Raw genomic sequence first — 22,304 nt, 5'->3', positions numbered from 1 at the left:
AGGAACAAAACACACTGTTGTTCGGAGACGCAGCGGTTCTGCTGTTTGTTCTATCTTGTTTCTGACAGAGCAAAATGGAATTTTGCATCTGAAAGTTGTTTATTGTACATTTGCGATCATGCAGATATTCGAGAAAAAAAGGGCCTCTTGTTTGTGATAGACGTAGGCATAGCTATTTTATGAAAACAAAAACCCATTAAACTGCTATTTAAAAAATGTTAAAAAAAAGGAAAACTGTTTATATATATATATATATATTTTTTTTTATATATTATATTATATATTCTTTTTTTATTTATATATATATATATATATATATATATATATATATATATATATATATATATATATATATATATAATTTTTATTACATTTCTTACCCACTATGTGTAATGGCAGTAAGACGAGAGAAAGCGCTTAAAACTCACCAGATGATTGCATAATTTTGTGGAACATTAATATATAGAAACATCCTCTGTAAAGAAATGAGGTGTGAACATTTGAGAATTTATCATTATCTTTCTAAATGTGCGCTCTTTGGGGTAAGGCTTAATGGAGCTGTTTAAAGTAGGCATGTGATAACAAACCAATCGGTGCATACGCAATTCAATATGTGTGTCCTTCTTCTCTGTGAAATAATCATAAATACCAGTTTATGCTGTTTGATTGTGGCCTCGAATGTCCTAGTTGTAAGCTGTAGCCCCGGCTGGCCCATTTAGATCTTGCATGCGCAATGGAAATGCAGCTAATAATTTCAGAATTCCGACTGGCATATAACGAACAAACCAAACAAACATAAACGGGCAAAGGTGGGCCCCCCCTAGAAGGCGGGGCCTATGGGCTGCAACTCACTCAAGCCCAATGGTAAGTGCGGCCATGAATATACAACCCGAATTCCGGAAAAGTTGGGACGTTTTTTAAATTTTAATAAAATGAAAACTAAAAGACTTTCAAATCACATGAGCAAATATTTTATTCACAATAGAACATAGATAACATAGCAAATGTTTAAACTGAGAAAGTTTACAATTTTATGCACAAAATGAGCTCATTTCAATTTTGATTTCTGCTACAGGTCTCAAAATAGTTGGGACGGGGCATGTTTACCATGGTGTAGCATCTCCTTTTCTTTTCAAAACAGTTTGAAGACGTCTGGGCATTTAGGCTATGAGTTGCTGGAGTTTTGCTGTTGGAATTTGGTCCCATTCTTGCCTTATATAGATTTCCAGCTGCTGAAGAGTTCGTGGTCGTCTTTGACGTATTTTTCGTTTAATGATGCGCCAAATGTTCTCTATAGGTGAAAGATCTGGACTGCAGGCAGGCCAGGTGAGCACCCGGACTCTTCTACGACGAAGCCATGCTGTTGTTATAGCTGCAGTATGTGGTTTGCATTGTCCTGCTGAAATAAACAAGGCCTTCCCTGAAATAGACGTTGTTTGGAGGGAAGCATATGTTGCTCTAAAACCTTTATATACCTTTCAGCATTCACAGAGCCTTCCAAAACATGCAAGCTGCCCATACCGTATGCACTTATGCACCCCCATACCATCAGAGATGCTGGCTTTTGAACTGAACGCTGATAACATGCTGGAAGGTCTCCCTCCTCTTTAGCCCGGAGGACACGGCGTCCGTGATTTCCAACAAGAATGTCAAATTTGGACTCGTCTGACCATAAAACACTATTCCACTTTGAAATAGTCCATTTTAAATGAGCCTTGGCCCACAGGACACGACGGAGCTTCTGGACCATGTTCACATATGGCTTCCTTTTTGCATGATAGAGCTTTAGTTGGCATCTGCTGATGGCACGGCGGATTGTGTTTACCGACAGTGGTTTCTGAAAGTATTCCTGGGCCCATTTAGTAATGTCGTTGACACAATCATGCCGATGAGTGATGCAGTCTCGTCTGAGAGGCTGAAGACCACGGGCATCCAATAAAGGTCTCCGGCCTTGTCCCTTACGCACAGAGATTTCTCCAGTTTCTCTGAATCTTTTGATGATGTTATGCACTGTAGATGATGAGATTTGCAAAGCCTTTGCAATTTGACGTTGAGGAACATTGTTTTTAAAGTTTTCCACAATTTTTTTACGCAGTTTTTCACAGATTGGAGAGCCTCTGCCCATCTTTACTTCTGAGAGACTCTGCTTCTCTAAGACAAAGCTTTTATAGCTAATCATGTTACAGACCTGATATCAATTAACTTAATTAATCACTAGATGTTCTCCCAGCTGAATCTTTTCAAAACTGCTTGCTTTTTTAGCCATTTGTTGCCCCCGTGCCAACTTTTTTGATACCTGTAGCAGGCATTAAATTTTAAATGAGCTAATTAAGTGGATAAAAGTGTAAAATTTCTCAGTTTAAACATTTGCTACGTTATCTATGTTCTATTGTGAATAAAATATTGGCTCATGTGATTTGAAATTCCTTTAGTTTTCATTTTATTAAAATGTAAAAAACGTCCCAACTTTTCCGGAATTCGGGTAATCCTTTGTCTCCTTTGTTTTTTTTTTTTTGTCTTTCATAAACCTGGCTGTATGATGTGCTGTATCATCATAAAACTCCTTTTCAAGTATCATTTAAAGGGAAGCCTGAGTTATTTCAAAGCAGGTGTCACTTTTAGAAAAGTGCGGAGTGAACAGGAGTCACTGAATGAAATAACCTGGTGATATTTCATTTTACCAACTCCATGTTTATAGAAGGTTTCTTTCATAAAAACCGTGTTTATTTACCAAAACAATGTGATCAATGTGAATTTTAAATATTTTTTACCCCAAAATGTATTTGTTTTAGGTTATAAGTAAATAAGTAAATAAATATATCAATCAATCAAGGGTGCATTAAACTGATTGAAAATGATAGTGAAAAGTACTGTATAAAAAATGCTGTTCTTTAGAACTTTCTAGTTCAAAGAATCCTGATTTCCCCCCAAAATATTAAGCAGCACAACTGTTTTCAGAATGCTGAAAACAGTTGTGCTGCTGAAAACAGTTGTGCTGCTTAATATTTTGGGGGGAAATCAGGATTAATCAGTTTACTTAATTGCATGTTGGCCTAATTTAAACAAATGTCAATATTTTGGTGATGATAATTCTTCAGTGTTATAAAGAGAGGCTCTTCTTAAGAGCTTGACTCATGTATTGTGGATATTTACACCGATAAAAGTTTTCAAGGACTCATGTTGCGAGTTGGTCTGTGATAGCCCTACACCTGGCACACCTGCTTAAGAACACTGGACCTGATAACACACTGTATGATACACTCCTTCGCCAAGGCTAATCCATTTTTAATTGGATCAGGAACATTTTTAAGCTGTAACCTTGAGGCAGGAGGAGTATGGAGGTCTTGTAGTTGCTTTATTGTGCTGAAATGGGTGCAGAGGCTTTTGACTCTTGGCTGAGTTTAGCACAATGCACTCAGTGTATATTAGATTATTTTTCCAACAGCAAATGCTGCTCTAAATTGTGTGTTGAATCCTAAACAGTCAAGTGTAAGTCCTGGTAGGCTGGTGGTTAAGGCAATGAGCAGGTCAAACACGTTATAGACATAGGTTCAATACAATTCTTTGAAACCCATTTTTTCACCAACACAGTAGGCGTTAAAACTAGAGTGTGTTTGTCTATGAAAAACTTGCTTTCATAATGCTAGGGTGTTGTGGGTGGTTGCTAAGGATTTCAAAGTGGTGTTTAGCATATTGATATGCAGTTCCTCTGGGTAATTGCTATGGAGTTTCTTACTGACTGACATCATGAGTCCACCTGTAGAGTACAATTGCTTAGAAATAGCATAGTTACCCACACAATTTTACTTATTCATATCTGAAGCATAAAAAGCATAGCCCCAAAGTTCATTGCTTATGGACATGTGGTTGCCGAGCACTTGAAATAGTGATAGTTGCTTTAGCTTATTTGTTTGAGGGTGGTTTACCCAGGGATGTAGTCAGTTATATTACAGAAATATACTGTATTTTTTGGGAAATTAAGTCACACTTGTGGAAACACAAATCACACTAGTGTATAAGACACAGTTACATTCAGAAAAGATGTAAAATAGATTTTTCAAGAATGCTTCGACTGCCTTTAAAATGAAAGTCAATGGGGTGCAAAACAACATCGAACTCCATTGATTTTTATTGATTCTATTCATAATACTTTATTGCTTTTCAGATGAAAAAGTTATCTCATCTAAATCAGGAAAGTTGTGCACTGGTCAAGCATGTTTAGAAGCGAAAATGGTTTTAAACTCAAAATATTGGTGGATATTGATGAGAGAGGACCACACCGGGATAGACTTTTTCATCAGAGAAAGCATTATAATGTATTATGGACTTGTATTTTGACCAGAAGCAATTGTTTAAAGTTTAAATGACTTCATAATGAATGTGTTTCTTACAAAGACAGCTTTTCACTTCACAAGACATTAATTGATGGTCTGTTCTGGATTAATTAATGTTTTTATCAGTTGTTTGGACTCATTTTGACAACACCCATTCACTGCAGAGGATCCATTGATAAATAAGTGATTTGATGCAAAATTTCTCCAAATCTACAGTATTTTGATGAAGAAACAAACTCATCTACACCTTGGATGGCTTGAGCATGAGTAAATATTCATCAGATTTTTCTTTTAGCAAGCCCCGGCAACAACCAAGTGGAAATGAAATTTCAGAAAGCCAGGGCATTTAGGGTGTACTGTTAGGCACCTTGGATGATTTGTATGCTGAATGACAAGTTTCAATCACAAAGCACACAAAACATTCCTCTGAGATGCCAGGATAAAGTGAGTTTTTCCTCCCACAGATTGAATATTCATCTCCATGTTCAGCGTTCGATATCTGCTAGGACTCCATAATCCAGTCTATAGGAAGCTCAGGGAGATGCAAGACGTGCTATGCATCAAAAATGACACAGTACTGTAATGGTTTGGGTGTGTGTTAACTAGGTTAAAGCCTGAATCAATGCAAGAGACTCTATGACTGCTGACTTTGAACTCTCATGAAAGGAAGCCAAAAGTGAAACAGATGACAAAAGCCAAATGACACAATAGCTTGGAGATCTGCTACTTGGATATACATGGATTACATTATCAGTACACTAACGTTCTCTGTTCTGCCTTCTCATCGCTTTTGAGGTCATTTGAGGTCATTTTGACCTTTAAATATAGCCATATTGCTGTGAATCGGTGAGACACAGGACTAATTATATGTATGTGTCTAAAGTCCCACATCAGATGAGGGTCAGTGCATTCATCAGCATATCCCATGATGCCTCTCATTTACTCACACACGGTTTTTGCGTTTTAAAGTTTGATAGATTGTATGTATGTACATATTTCTCCAGGGAATACACACACAGCTTCGTACATGTTTAATTTATCATGCAGCGATGCAGAGAAGCAAGGAAACATTGTCATATTACAGTAATGTTGTGTCATTTACATATGTATGAACTGTAAATGGCTTTTGCAGTGATATGATTACTTAAGAGTTAACAATATGCAGCATTCATCACGAACCCATTCGCTCCAGCCTCTCTCTTTCTCTCTCTCTCTGAATGTGTATGTGTGTTTTGTGTCTATTCCTCATCTCTTTCTCCTGCTGTTCTGTGGTTTAATGAAATGTGCACATTGAGCACAGTATGAACGCCAGAGGAAATAGGGGAAAAGCAGGGGATAGGGATAGGATAAGTGGAGAGGATCCGGGGTGATTAGACCTGCTTCTCAGTGGGGTGATGTCAGTGGGATTTGTGTGTGTGTGTGTGTGTGGGATTTTTGTAGAACCTGTGAAATTGGTCGGTGAAGGACACAGAACTTCTGAAATCTGCCTAAATATGGTCTTATATTACTGTCCAAAGGAAACAGAAAGTTATATTTGCAATATAAACTGAGATATTATAAATTGTCGATTTGAATTTGGCTCCCAGAGGCAGTTTTGATGTCACTGGTTCAGGTATGTTTTTAAAGAGACAGTCTGCCTCTCCTATTGCAGTGGAAGTGAATGGAGTCTCTGCCTAATGAGATATAGATTAAAACGCAAACTAATTAAAATACCCATTAAAAGTTTGGGAAGACGCTGCCCTGCTGAAGAAGGAAAGAGAGAATGTGATTGAGAAAGAAAGAGTGATGCCTGCCAATAATCAGCCACAGGTCTAAGATTAGATTTAAGATTATTTATTTATTTATTGTCTCATTTTTTTCTTTGCCATTTAAAAAAGGGAGAGGAATAACATTGATGACAATCCCACTAACTTGAGTTTCAACCTCAGACATGCCCAGGTCAGAAATTGATTTTTTTCTTATGAATGCAAACCAATGAAATGCAGTGAAATGAAATTAAATAAAACAATGGGTATGCATAATGGGTAAATGCATCACTATGAATCGCTGTTACCATTTCAACATCACCAAAATAAGTGTACAGTAAATCTTGAATTTTAGAATCTCAAAAATTCTTTAATGAATGGTACTATGCAAATTTAAAAATATGGCAAACATTTGTACAACTTTGTTTGCCTGTGCAAATTTCACAACCAAACAATTTTGTTCTGGGTGCTTGGATGTGCAGTTGCTAAGGTGTTCTCAGTTACTATGTTTACTAAGGCATTGCTATGGTTTCCTATGTAAGTGACATTTAAAATAGATATAGATACCTTCTATAATAGATATATTCTTCTTGCCCAACATTTGAAATGCTCTAATATGTATATGACACATACATGCACAACTACACCCCACGCAACTGATTACTGAATCTGCGAGGTCTGGTTCACCTGCGATATCAAATGGGTTCTCTATGCTTATTTCACAGTGGAATTTTTGTCGTATAGATTTGAATATGCAAATGAGGTGGCATGCATGATTAATGAGGCATTCCATAATGCAGATGGAACCCCCAAGAGCCGGCGAGGAGTATTACTCTACATTACACGTTCATGGAGCAGAATGGAGCTAATTTCTATGGTAATGCATGCAACTAATCCTATTCATTTCTTGAAGATATTTCAGCTGTTCTTAAAGACATCCTCATCGCCATCACTCTTAACACAAATAGTAGATTCAATTATACTGGTTTCTATAAACTAACTGTAGCAAGTTCGTTTGGAGGAAAGGAAGAGGACAAAGGGGTCAGCTGGACTGCTGACGTATTTATTTCACAAATATAAAATTAAAGTTCACAAACACCAACTGGTGACTTATATTCTGACACTTCGGCAACACACTTTCGGTTTAATCTTTCTGCTTCCGGTTTCCGGTTGGCGTCAGCAGTCCGTCTCTCTCTCGCTTGCTTCCGACTCTCCTGGCGTTTTATACTCTCTCCACGCCAATTACTAGAACAAGAAACAGATGATGATAATTTTCGCCCAAACCACTCACTTACCGCTCGTCTCCTGATTCTCTCTCCCGCTGCAGACTTCGCTTAACCACGCCCCCCCCTGCCACATACCCCCACCGCCCGACTCAGGCCGGGGAGCCATCCGGCCTGCAGCCCCCCCCCCCCCCATTTCTGGAGAGGAAGTCGGCCACCGCCATCTGAACACCCGGCCTGTGGATCACCTTGAACTTAAAAGGATGAAGAGCTAGATACCAACGAGTGATCCGCGATGGTATCCTTCATGCGGTGGAGCCACTGCAGCGGAGCGTGGTCCGAACAGAGGGTGAACTCCCGTCCCAGGAGATAATAGCGGAGGGTGAGGACGGCCCATCTGATGGCCAGGCACTCTTTCTCGATGGTGCTGTACTTAGCCTTTCACTTCGAGAGCTTCCGGCTAATGTACAGCACCGGCCGTTCCTCTCCCTCTATCTCCTGGGACAGGACTGCCCCCAGCCCCCTGTCCGACGCGTCTGTCTGCAACAGAAAAGGGAGAGAAAAATCAGGAGAGTGTAATAACGGCCCGCCACACAGAGCAGCCTTGACCTGAGTAAAGGCCTGCTGACACGGCTCCGTCCACTGGACCGTATCTGGCACCTCCTTTTTAGTGAGGTCAGTCAAAGGGCTGGTGAGGTCCGAATAATTAGGAATAAACCGTCTATAATATCCCGCCAGCCCCAAGAACTGCCTTACCTCCTTTTTGGTCTTGGGACGTGGGCAGGTCGCAATAGCGGCTGTCTTATCAATTTGGGGACGCACCTGCCCATGCCCCAAGTGGAAGCCCAGATACCTTACTTCCACCCGCCCAATCGCACACTTCTTTGGGTTGGCCGTGAGCCCCGCTCCCCTCAGCGACCTCAGGACAGCCCTCAGATGCTGCATATGCTGCTGCCAATCATTACTAAATATAATGATATCATCTAGGTAGGCAGCCGCATACGCAGCATGGGGCCGTAGAATCCTGTCCATGAGGCGCTGAAAGGTAGCTGGGGCCCTGAACAAGCCAAACGGAAGGGTAACAAATTTTTGTAATCCAATCGGCGTTGTGAAAGCTGTCTTTTCTCTGGACAATGGAGACAAGGGGATCTGCCAATAGCCCTTTGTTAAGTCCAATGTCGAATAAAAGCGAGCCGTGCCCAGCCGATCAAGCAACTCGTCAACCCGCGGCATTGGATACGCGTCGAATTTCGACACAGCATTCACCTTGCGGTAATCTACACAGAACCGGACTGAGCCGTCCGTTTTCGGAACTAAAACTATCGGGCTCGCCCAGTTACTATTAGATTCTTCTATTACCTCCATGTCAAGCATAGCGCCTAATTCAGCCTGAACTACTTTTTTCTTGTGCTCAGGTAAACGATACGGCCGGCTGCGAACTACCACGCCCGCTCGGTCTCAATATGGTGCTGAATCAGGTTAGTACGGCCCGGTAGGGGCGAGAAGATGTCGGCAAACTCTGCCTGCAATTTCGTTAAATCAGTGAGTTGGGACGGCGAGAGGTGATCTCCACCTGGAGCCAGGGCGAGGGATTGTGGTTTGATATTCGCCTCTGGCCCGAGATCATCCTCTCCGCCAATCAACGTTGCCAACATCACTGATTCCGCCTCATTCCATTTTTTAAGGAGATTGAGGTGGTAGATCTGACGGGACCCGTTCCTATCGGACCGTATTACCTCATAATCGAGATCTCCGACCTGTCGTGCGACCTCGAACGGTACCTGCCACTTAGCCATTAATTTGGAGCTCGACGTTGGGAGTAATACAAGTACTTTCTCTCCCGGTGCAAATTTGCGGAACCTAGTTCCCCTGTTATACAGCTGGCTCTGGCGGTCCTGGGCTTGTAACAAATTCTCCATTGATAGCCGCCCCAATGTGTGGAGTTTTGTTCTCAAGTCCAGCACATACTGAATTTCCTTTTTGCCCTGAGATGGTCCCTCCTCCCACGTTTCTCTCAGTACGTCAAGCACCCCCCGGGGCTGGCGTCCATAGAGAAGCAAAGGCGCTTTTGGGGCGGCCGGTGGGTTTACCAACTGACATTCCGGACAAGACGCGCACCACCTGCGCACATTGTCATGAATGCCCGGCCAAAAGAAACGGGCCATGAGGCGATTTAGTGTTGCTGCCTGTCCCAAATGGCCCGCCATAGGATTAGAATGAGCCGCGTGGAAAAGCATTTCCCTGCGGCCCTTTGGAATTAACAATTGGGTTGTATTCAATTTTGTCTGAGCGTCTTGGGTCACTCGATACAACCGGTCTTTTAAAATGGCAAAATACGGATAGGAGAGCGGGAGGGCCGGTTGGAGAGACTGGCCATCGATGGCGCGGACCTGTTGAAACGCATGTTTTAGGGTCTCATCCTGAGACTGCTCCAGAGGAAAGTCATCACGCTCTGAGAGAATCAGTCTCCCGATTTCGTTCGGTTCCCCTGAAGCAGAACCCAGCGGTCCTGGCTCAGTTTCCCCCACCTGTACCCGCGCGGTCTCCTTCCGCGCCTTATTTCCCCAAGAGGCATCCGCACATAACGACCCCAATAAAACCGTAAACGCGGGCCAATTCGTTCCTAAGATTATCGGATGCCGGAGGTGGGGACTAACCGCCACCTCCACACTATGCTTTTGTCCCCGGAATTGAATTATAATTGGGACAACCAGATACTCCACCACATCCCCGTGTACACACCGCACCTTAACCACGCGGCTTGTATCCAATGCCCCCGGTTGAATCAGGCTTTGATGGATTGAGGTTTGGTTACATCCTGAATCCACCAAGGCTGGATATGTACCCCCCTTGATACTCACTGGTATTTGGTACTCGCCAGCCTGACCGGGGGTGACCTGCGGGACATCCGGGACCCGCAGGTCCCCACCGGATCATCGTCCCCACCTCCATCACTAGACACCTGTCCACGAAATGCTCCGGGTCTCCGCAACACCAACAGGCCAGCCCAGACCTACCCGCCGCCCCAGTGGGGGGTCCAGTGGGGGGCCCAGCGGGGCCCTTGGACTCGTAAAATGGCCCGGGAGGAGGGCCGGGTGGACGGGACCTAGGGAGAGGGACAGGGCGAGAGAGAGAGGGGGGAGAGAGGGAAGGAGAGAGAGAGTTAGTAGGTGTGGGTGCGCTGACCCCTGGGCACGCCACCATGTGGTCCTCCGCCAGGTGGGCGTCTTTTTGGGAAGCCGAGCGATGAACTGCTCCAGCACCACCAGGTCGACGACATGCTCCACATCGCTTCCCTCGGCTAGTAGCCACTTGCGGCAGGAGTCCCGGAGCAGTTGGGCCATCGCTAAGTGCCGACCGGCTTCGCCCAAATCCAGGGAACGGAACCGCTGGCGGTGTTGTTCGGGCGACCGGCCGACCCGCTGGATGACGGCCCTTTTTAGGTCGTCGAAGACCAGGAGGTTCGCCACCGGAAGTTGTTGGGCGGCCACCTGGGCCTCTCCAGAGAGCAGGGGAATGAGGCGCACCGGCCACTGCTCTCGGGGCCACCCGCAGGCCTCCGCCGACTTTTCAAAAAGCTCCAGGAAGGCCTCCGGATCGTCCTGGGGCCCCATCTTGTGCAGCGGTAGGTGCATGGGTGCGGCGGGCGGCCCGGCGGCCTCGGCGCGAACCTCCCGATCGATCCAGCTCCGGAACCTCTCGCAGTCCTCCTGCTGGGCCTGGACAATGGCCTGGAAACGCCTCTCCTGATCCGTCCTTAGGTCCAGCAGGGCCTGGTGTTGTTCGCGGTGCAGGACCGCGAGGGAGGCGATGATGTCCGCAAGCGGCGTGGAGGACGGGCTTTGCATGGCGGCGGCGGCGGCGGTCCTGCTTCCTTCCCGGGTTTCGGCACCAGTGTAGCAAGTTCGTTTGGAGGAAAGGACAAAGGGGTCGGCTGGACTGCTGACGTATTTATTTCACAAATATAAAATTAAAGTTCACAAACACCAACTGGTGACTTTTATTCTGACACTTCGGCAACACACTTTCGGTTTAATCTTTCCGCTTCCGGTTTCCGGTTGGCGTCAGCAGTCCGTCTCTCTCTCGCTTGCTTCCGACTCTCCTGGCGTTTTATACTCTCTCCACGCCAATTACTAGAACAAGAAACAGGTGATGATAATTTTCGCCCAAACCACTCACTTACCGCTCGTCTCCTGATTCTCTCTCCCGCTGCAGACTTCGCTAAACCACGCCCCCCCTGCCACACTAACCTTCAACAATATGGACCATCAAAGAGGAGCAGGTTCTCATGTCCCTCAATAATTGGCTCCTGCATTTGTGTCTAGGACAACGGGGAGCGCTGGGACCTATCCACGCAGGGAGATAATGATCAGCTGTAGATGTATAGAAAGAGAAGAGAAGAGAGATAATGTGAATCTCTGGACTTTACTGTCCAAACTTCATATAAACCTTGAGCTAAACTCAAACTCACTCTTTCTCGATCTGAACTGTGTTGCAATCAATGCTTCCACTTTCGCTGAGGCCCCAATTAAGGCCACACTGGATCAATCCATATTTTTTCCCTCATTTTGGTGAAAATCAGTGGGCCGCTCCAGATCAATGTTCACTGTGCTGAAGAAAAAATATGGATTTGAGTTTTTTCACTGCACTCCAGCTCTAATTGATCTGCAGGATGAAATGCTTAGGCCACATATGATGTTGGTATGTCCATTCTTACTATTTTAAGACCAAATGATACAGCTACATGGTTCGTTCAACTCTTGCTCATACTGGGAGAAAGATTGCAGGGTACAATTCAGGGATTGTAGAACCTAGGAGGTCTATTATACATGGAGAAATCTGTCTATTAACAATCATTTCAGTTTACAGAGTATGTCCTGTAGTGTGGTCAACTATATTGTAGTATGTGAAATTCAGCACTTTGAATGAGTGTCCAAATACAAATTATTCATAAAATAGTCCAATAAAATAGTGCTTGTTGTAATACATTCAAATTAGAAGAAAAAGAACACTGTTGCAGTAAAACACCCCCACTGGTTCATATCTATCTGTCATTTGTACACGCATCTGCTGTGTGTGTTTACTACTGTTTACATCCGCTCATTCTATGTTTGTTTACCTTTTTTGCATCAGAAACAATCATTTGCGGAGATGGGGTAAAGCATTAATTGTATGCAAATATATGAAAATTACCATGACTCACAACTCGGTTCTTATTAGTCCTATGCAAATTATGTTTGCTAAACAGGAATCTTGGCATGGCTTGTGCTCACACGTCATTCCCACCCCCACAAAACCTCTTTTCCGCTAACCACACAAACCATTGTCATATGCCCCATCCTCATTAAATATGAGTCTCTAAACAAAAAAATGCTCCCCCATCCATTCCATTGTCTTGCTTAGGATTCGGTCATTTCAGCCGAATGTTTGAAGGATGTCTAGAAAGCAGAATTCCTCCCTTGCGGAGGTTCTCTTCATGCTCATTTTGATTTAATTAAATGAGAAAAAAATAAGTAGAATAAAAAGAGACTTTGATAACGGAATAAGGCACGGTCAAACGTCAGCAGGAAGAGTGTGTTTCGCTCTCATTATCATTTGGAAAGATGAGGATGGCTTTGTCTCATTCCAGTTTAAATTCCCTTTCTTGGGTCTCCTCCTCTAGGAAAGATTGTAATGTCATGTGGTAGGCATGACTTCAATGGGGAAAGGAGATTTTGGAGGGTTTAGGAATTGCTCGTAGGCAATATGCACTGTGTCATGCCATGGATGACAGATATCCACACACAATTACAGGAATATGATAGACAAATACATTTTTTTGAGGTTAATCTTTCAATATTATTGTGGTTAAAAGGTCCTGCTAATCATCTCAGCTTTAGACATGCCCAATGGTCAGAAATTGGATGTATGGTTTTTAATAATATAATTATGTATTATAAACAAACAAATAAATAAAAACATATATTTATTTATTTATTTATTACACACCGTTCATAATATGAAATATATGGGCATTTTTAGTCATTATTATTATTAGTATTATTAATAAATATTTTAGTTTGTTAGGCACTTTTGTTTTTACCTTTCTTTCTTTCTTTCTTTCTTTATTTCTTTCTTTTCATACTTTTATTATTATTATTATTATTATTAAATATTTTAGTTTGTTAGGCATTTTTTTATTATTATTGTCTTCTAAAAGGGACCATTTATTAATTTAATCTTTTGAATTTGTTTATTTATTTATCTGTCTGTTTGCTTGTTCTTTTGAATTTTATAATAATGATTTTTATTATTGTATTATAGTTCCAGCAACATGTGAAATCTGTGGGTTTTTCAAATCTTTATTTGTAAATATATTTTAGCTTATCTGGCACTTTTTCCAGTTTTTTATTGTCTTGAATTAATTTAATGCAGAGTTTGCACTGTACGATTTTATCCCCAATTTTCACTCACCGACAGGTTTTGTGAAATAACTAACCAATGCCCAAAATTGAAGGCAAATCAGTTCTCATTCACGTGATCTGAGAGAATCGCCCACTTGTCGCTGACATCTTTGAAATATTTGGCATGCTAAATATCTGGACCTGTCGGTGATTCAAAAAACTGCTCTGTGAAATTAGCTTGACTGAAAAATACATTGGTGATGAACTACAGCCAATGAGAGAGCAAGATACAGGGCAGCTGGAAATTCGGGGAGCAGTTATATGAAATGTACTGTAGTTTGCAGACCAAACAGCGTTGTCTGAGATTCGTTCTATGGTCATGCAGTGTGTAACCTCCTGCGCCGATCCATCATGCAATGTGAACACAACAGCAAATGAATGCTACCCAGATAGTTGTGCAGTGTGAAAACAGCTATGATCTGATGACTTTAAAAATCGTACAGTGTGAACTTGGCATAATAGGCATCATTTATTTATTTTGTCTTATGAATGTGTTTATTATTGTTGATTTTGTCCTTCTTCAGGGGGGTATTGGGGGGAAGACAATTTTCCCCCATTTATTTAAGTTGCTTATATTTGTTAAGTTTAGTAAATATATTTAAACAGATTGATTGATTGATTGATTTCCTTTAGCTAGCTAGCTACGTGTGAAAAACACTCAGGGCTTTACTACAAAGGGGGGCTTAATGATCCTTAATGCAACCCATGCACGATAATGTACAGTGCATCCCCAAAATCTTTCTTTATAAACTTATGTTTTGTGTTTGTGTGAGTATCTTTGTGCATGTCTAGAGCAGGATGTTGGGTCTCTTAGAAAAACTGAATGTAGAATGCAAGAAACTGTTTACCTTTGCCCTTTGGTTCCCCAGCTCCCTCTCCCTGGGTTTGCTGCAGGGCTTTGAGCTCACGTAATACATCGGAGTATGTTCTCAGAAACAGCGAACTGCGCTAAAAGAGCATTCCTTACTTGAGACAAAACCATGATTTGTTAGCTTGTCTCAGGCAGGTCATTTCTGTGGGGTGTACGAGATACAGGGACACTGTGTATGCGAGGGTAATGTGTGTACTGTATGTGTGTGACAGGCAGTTCGGAGTTTAATCGTGACACTTGCACAAAAACACAGAACTTGCCTGAAGCGCAGCCTGCAGCTACATGCCATGCTAGCACCACACGCACACACACACACAGTCTATTCTTATCCAGCCTCACATAGCCACTGTAAACGCGTTGAGACAGTACAGTGCATTGTCATGCTCCACCTGCCCACAGCAAAAAGTGTTCTGCTATTGTTTTGTAACTGATCAGGAATGGCAAGATACAAGCCCAAGTTAGAGAAAGAGAGTGTGAGAGAGCAATGCTGTGTGAGAGTGTGTATCTGGGTTGGTGGGTGTCTGTGTGAATAATTGATGTTATGAGAATTGTGTTCTGTTGCTGTGTAGTCTCTGTCACTCATTGCTGTCAACAGCTCAGAATCAAAACAGACGCCAACCTGACAACTTCCTCTAGGGTCTCCCCTTCTGACACACTATACACACATGAGACAGAGATACAGAAGCAACGGTAACGGAAAGAGACTCTTTCAGACATTAGAATCACTGACTTATCCCCTCTATCTGTTTGGTTATGTACATTTGTGAGTTTATTTGCCTTGGGACCTGATATACACACACTTTCAACTGAATACTGCCACTTACGTGTGTGCAATACAGGGAAAGTGAATGATGGTATGAGGATTTGTGTGTGTATGGTGAAAGCGCCTCCTCACAGCTGGTTTTATATGGACAGTTTTTAGATTAGTCCATTCTAATGGTTTTGCCCTGAAATTTAAATTACTGTCTAATGTTTTCTGAATGACAAATTTGATTGATTGATTGATTGATTGCCCCTGTGTTAAAGGATTTTAGTAGTTTAGGCACAGAAATCAGGGGTTGGATGACTTCATATTTCTACTTTTATGTGATGAAAGTCGAGTCGAAGTCTACTAGTCGCTGATGACATCATTAATGATCAAATAAGTCTGGAGCTTTGACAAACACCTTGTGCACAGCTATGGCATATTACACAGAGATGCCCAGATGGCTATTGCTCCTATAACAGCTAATTTTCATCAGTTATTTTGTCTTTGGGCAGTTATATTTCTCACAGAGCTCTACTCGTTCTAAATCATATGGAGAAGTAGCACAGTAAAGATTACATTTGTTTGAAAACTGAAAAAGACCATTCCATTAATAGGCGTGGTATCATGGCCACATAACCGGAGTGGTTATTGATCTAATAATTTTAACTGTCTGGAGTCACAATCACACATCAATTGTTTAGATTATTTGTTTCAAGACATTTGAAATGTTTCTGTCCTGAAATATTTTAAGTTAAACTGCTTCAAGAACCCTGTAATTTAGCTTTTCAGCTGTAAAACGATTTTATTGATAAATTCGTGGGGCGGCGTTGACATCAAGTTTCTGTCTGCGTCTCTGCAGGTGTGCGCAAGTGCATGTCTGTATTATTTGTCATTTTAACTGTTTGGAAAAGGAGCGGATATGTGCAAGTCCTTCAAAGATTTCTTATCCTGTTGCGCCCTCTATAGGACCAGCGACTAGTCGACGTCAAGCTTAAAGCGTCATGGCAAAGCATTGAAGTCGACTAGTCGGTGCAACCCCTAAAAGAAATGTACTAATAAATATTATATTAATGTTTAGTTAAGTACAACAATAATAGTAATAATAGTAGTAGTAGAAGTAAAAATAAATAAACAATAATAATAATAATAATATTCCTCACCTGTTTAAATGATTTTTCATTGTTTGGTAGTAAACAACCAACAGTTTACAATATAATGTACAGTTCTGTCAATGTTTAAGGATGTTTATTATTACTATCAGCATCATTGTTAATATGTTGTGTTGTTAACTATACAAAGTTCTCAAAAATGTGAAATAGATTTTTTATTATTTAATTTGTTTGGCTTTGTTTTCAATAATAAATTAATAATACTAATAATAATAATAACAATTATTATTATTATAAAATACATGTAATTCCCACAAGTATATGAAATATTGAAATGTTGAAATTTTTATTGTCTGGCTGTTTGTTTATTTTTGGTAGGCACTGTTATCTGTTTGTCAATGTATTACACTATCACCTAGCTAGTTTTTTTTTTTTTTTTGTGGATGAATACAATTTATTGATCAGACCCAAACTCGTATCATTCAGATGATTTTATTTGGATGTATAGCTGAGGTGACCCAATGATTAGGAGTCTTTGAGTATGTAGCACCACATACTGTACTCTGACCACACACACAACAAACATGTTTTATTCATAAGGCATTTTCACTGACAGTGCAGTTGTTTGATGCACAAGACCCGACAAGTCCGACATTGATATAACAAAGACTTGAATGAATGTGTGATTGATTGATATATGAAGATTTGAGTGGCCCTGAAAAATTACCTGCTTCATGGATATCATCAGTTTCTTTCTCTCTCTCTCTCTCTCTCTCTCTCTCTCTCTCTCTCTCTCTCTCTCACACACACACACACACACACAGTGTGTGTGTGAGAAAGATCAGACAGACCGATGGATTGATCCGTCTGTCTTATGGTGTTTTCAACACTCACCCAAATCCAATACAATTGATCACAAAGAAGGGACAAAGAGATGGAAAGAGGAGAAAAAGACAAATCATTTTAGCAGGCATGCTTACACCAACTGCCTCTGCTGCGTTGATTTCTATTCCGCTGGCACAGACTCAACAAGAATGTTATTGTGTTTCTGTCAGAGGTGCTTCAAGCTGATGGGCCGCCATGCCCGCTTGAAAAGAAAGGAAATCTCATATCTGGAGTGGGAATCTTCTACCGTTGGAAAAGACACAGCGACTCTTCACATTGTGCATCATACTTCTCATCAGAATAAAATACAGGAGTCAAACCAGCGGGATCACAAAGTCTAATCAGCTATCGAGTGCCTCTGCTGTCTGGTCTTATTAATCAACACAAACCATACTGACCTTTTCAAACAATGCGATGGGACTGTTGAGATCACACACAATTACAAGCCCATCAAGAGATGAGAAAAGCCCAGCGTGGCTATAACCAGTTATAGTTAAATATGTCAATGATTGAAAACAGGAAATGGAGTGCTCTTAGCACTAAGAACGATAAAAGGCAAAGACAGTAAATTGAGGGAAAAGAACACAAGAAAAAGAGATTTGAGTATAACAACACATGAGAAATCATATTCCAGATACATATTCCTTCCTATGGTCGCCGTGATTTTGCCAAGTAAGATATGTTCCTGGATCAACAACTTCTGATGATCCTGGATCAACATTATTGTCCAAAAATATAGACTTAACCCAATCCCTACCCCTAAACCTAACCTTACCCATATTTTATTCCTAAAATCAGTGGGAAATAATCTATAATCAATAATCTATCTATCTGTCTGTCTGATTGTCAAATAATATTGTAAAATATTATTACAATTTAAAATAACTGTTTGTAAAATTGTAATTTATTCCTTTGATTGAAAAGATGAATTTCCAGCATCATTATTTCAGGCTTCAGTGTCACACGATCCTTCAGAAATCTATTTTTTTGTTGGGGGTGATGGACTTCCATTCTAAAGTCTGGGGTAAGTACAATTATTAAAACAACAACAATAATTATACTTTTATTCAGCTTGGGTGCAGTAAATTTATCAAAAATTAGTTTTTATATATATATATATATATATATATATATATATATATATATATATATATATATATATATTAGTGGTGTAACGGTACGTGTATTCGTACCGGACCGTTTCGGTACAGGGCTTTCGGTACGGTGCACGTGTGCACCAAATGGCCGAATGCAATATTTTGTGAGCGGAACATAGGTACATTTTCGTGTTTCCACACGAACATATTAAGTTGCGGAAGCCCCCGCGTTCAGCGCAAATCCCGCCCTGCAGCTGATTCTAAAGTTTTCAGAAGGCATCACGTGACTGTGAACATCACTATAACTAGGAAAAAAAACAAACGTAATTCAAATGCAGCTCCCGTCGGCATTTGAACAGACCTTTGCTCTTAATTCCGATCAGGCCAACGCTATAACGAAATCTGAGCAGGTCTAAAAACTGAAACTGTTGTTGCTGCACTTTACACTTTGGAAAAGTTTTTTAAATATGAGCAGGCCTAGAAGCTGGGATTGGTAATGCTGCACTGTAATCATAGTTATTTATTTATATTTTCATTATATTTTATTATGTGATATTGGTTTGAGACTGAGAGTGTTTTATTTAGTGGAGAACTTTGCAGCAGTATTTTATTTCTTATTCTTTTTTTATTTTATATATATATATATATATATATATATATTATTATATTTTATTAAAAATTGTTTAAAAAAAGTGTAAACAAATTGTAAAAAAAGTTTTTATATAGTAATAAACAACCTGCAGTTTAATGTTTGCATTTCTTTCCCTTACTGTACCGAAAATGAACCGAACTGTGACTTTAAAACCGAGGTACGTACCGAACAGTGATTTTTGCATACAGTTACACCCCTAATATATATATATATATATATATATATATATATATATATATATATATATATATTAATCTGGGTTTTATTGTACCAGTATATTTATTGTCTTGTACAAACACTGGCAGAGAAAGGATAAAATATATGACTGGGAGTTGGGGTCATCTGAGTATATATAATGATTTGTGTATTAGCACAAGAACTATAAAGAATAAAAAATGAATCTGTATCTCTCACCTTCTAGCTCAGCTGCTATGTTTCAGCTGAGGAGCGTAAAGTCACCTCTGAGGATTCTGAATGAAATGGCAGTTAATCTGTCTCAAGTCTGTAGCTCATTCCACAGTGGACCTCAGTAAGCCTGATGGATCACCGCTGAGTTTCTCTCACTCCAAAAGCATCTCAGAAATAGAGGGAGAAAGAAAGGCAGCCCCAGACTGCTAATTTGTTTGTTTCTAGCCTTAATCAAAAGTAGGTATCCATAACATTGACAGCCTTGTAAGATGTGAATGACACACATAGAAACTATGCTCATTGCCTTCAACAATCTGTGATTCTGTGATACTTAAACTCAATGGAAGAGACAACTTTGTGTTAAAGGTGAGATGTGTAATTTTTGTAATGTGAACATGTATTCTCTTATGCCAGATGAAGACAGCTCTTAGTAAGCCATACAGTATATAGATTTTCCTCAGAGGTGTAAACACTGTGCTTTGTTGCTAAGGACTGAAGGACTGCTTTTAGACTGAAACAGCTTACTAGCCAGTTGCTAGTGTGTTCTGGGGGTTTCTATGGTTTTGCTTAGTGTTTCTGAAAAAAAAAATGCTCCACTGAAACGGCCTGCTGGCCAGTTGCTAGTGTGCTCTGGGGGTGGCTATTGGGTGTTAAGGGTTTCTGAGTGATTGCTATATTGAAACGGTTTGTTCATCAGTTTCTATTGTTTTTTGGGGGTGGCCAAGGTGTTGCTAAGAGTTTCTGAATGATTGCTAGACTGAAACTGCTTGTTAGCCATTTGCACCATTTTGCCCAGACAGCGACCAGTATTAGACCATATCCGGCCCACATGGGTTTCACACATGTCTGATGTGGGCCGGATGTGGCCAACACTATGTTGCTGTCTGGGGAGTGATTGCTAGACTGAAACTGCCTGTTAGGGTGGTGGTAAGAGTGCTATGCAGTTGCCAAGGGTTTCTGTGTGATATGCTTGCTATACAGATGCTGTTGGGTTATGAATGGTTGCTACAGTATTATGATTGAGTTTCTAAGAAGTTCTGAACGATGTGTTTGCTATTCAGTTGCTAGGATGTCCTGAGTGATTAATGATCAATTGCTCTATAGTTTTTAGGGTATTATAGATGGTGGATACTCTATAGGGCATTGCTAATGCAGTTGCTATGTGGTCCCTTTCAAGACTAGCCAGTTCACTCTGAAGCCATATTTGCAATGTTTCATGGTAATATGTCTTGCCATCCAAGACCATCTCCTATCTCTGTGAGTGGGGAAATACAGATATCTAAAAAGTACTTATATTTCAGCAACAAAAGCTGACATGAAGCACCCCATAAATGTTGTTTCTTATGCACAGATAGCATTAAGAAGCATAGATTGTGTATCGAGACACTTTGAATGTTTCTTTTGGAAAGTGGAGCTTCTTTGGGCAGCTGGAGTTATGTGATGACTTTACCAATTGACAACTGGCTCTTTCATTTAGAAGGCGGGACTTGCTCACAGTATTACATGTCCTTCTTTCTCTCATTTAAAGTGATATGAGTGCTCTGTCTTGGCATATATTCAGTCCTTTCTGTTAATAAGGAATTGTTATGCAGCTCCTAGTGTTTTCTAGGTAGGGACAAATGTGTTGCTGCTTGGTTGCTATGGTGTTCTGGATGGTTGCTAAGTGGTTATTTACTGTCTGAATTTAAAGGGCCCATCTGCTGGGTCTGACTGCATAGAAAAGTTACAACACACCTCTCGTCAACAAGCCGCATGATCTGAGGTATCATTAATGTCTTTAGCACAAATATTGCAGAACGATTTACAGGATTAAGTTGAAAGCAGACCTATTATGACCCTTTTCACAAGATAGTAATATAAGTCTCAGATGTCCCCAGAATGCGTCAGCTCAAAACACCCCCACATCATTTAATGAATAATTTTCAAAATGCCTTTTTTGACTAGGAAAGAAATTGCCTGTTTATGTTAGATCTGTGTATTAAGTGACATCTGTGTAATGTACAGTACCTATACTGTGGTCTATGCTGATAATATGGCCCCAACAAAATCTTTGATTTAATAATATCTCTAGCTCTGATAAGAAGACATTTCTCAGTTGAATGCCAATTTTAAATGCTGTAGCTACTGTGAAGATAAATATGGCGGATTGTGTATGGACCATTTAGGGCAGGGGCTCTGCTAATACAGCAGTGTCCATCATCAGTCGTGGGCGAGGCCTATAAAGTGTTATTCTATGTCACATTTTATGGATTCTGCATACGGCTTGTGTTGAGACACTGCTTATGATTTATGGGGATAAAAAAAAAGGAGCGGGCATATTTTTATGATTATACGGTGGTTGTGTACACACACTGCCAACACACATCTACAGGTACATCTCCATAAATGAGAAAGTCATGGAAAAGTTCATTTATTTCAATAATTCAACTCAAATTGTGTAACTCGTGTATTAAATAAATTCAATGCACACCGACTGGAGTTGTTTAAGTCTTTGGTTCTTTTAATTGCGATAATTTTGGCTCACATTTAACAAAAACCCACCAATTCACAATCTCAACAAATCAGAATACTTCATGAGACAAAAAAGTGAATTTTTGGCCTTCTGTAAAGTATGTTCATTTACTGTACACATACTCAATACTTCGTAGGGGCTCCTTTTGCTTTGATTACTGCCTCAATTCGGCATGACATGGAGGTGATTGTTTTGTGGCACTGCTGAAGTGGAATGGAAGCCCATGTTTCTTTGACAGTGGCCTTCAGATCATCTGCATTTTTTGGTCTCTTGTTTC

This window comes from Carassius carassius, chromosome 27, assembly GCF_963082965.1.
Source record: "Carassius carassius chromosome 27, fCarCar2.1, whole genome shotgun sequence".
NCBI classification, from domain to species: domain Eukaryota; kingdom Metazoa; phylum Chordata; class Actinopteri; order Cypriniformes; family Cyprinidae; genus Carassius; species Carassius carassius.
The sequence above is the reverse complement of the archived record's forward strand: the minus strand, read 5'-3'. Positions refer to the sequence as shown.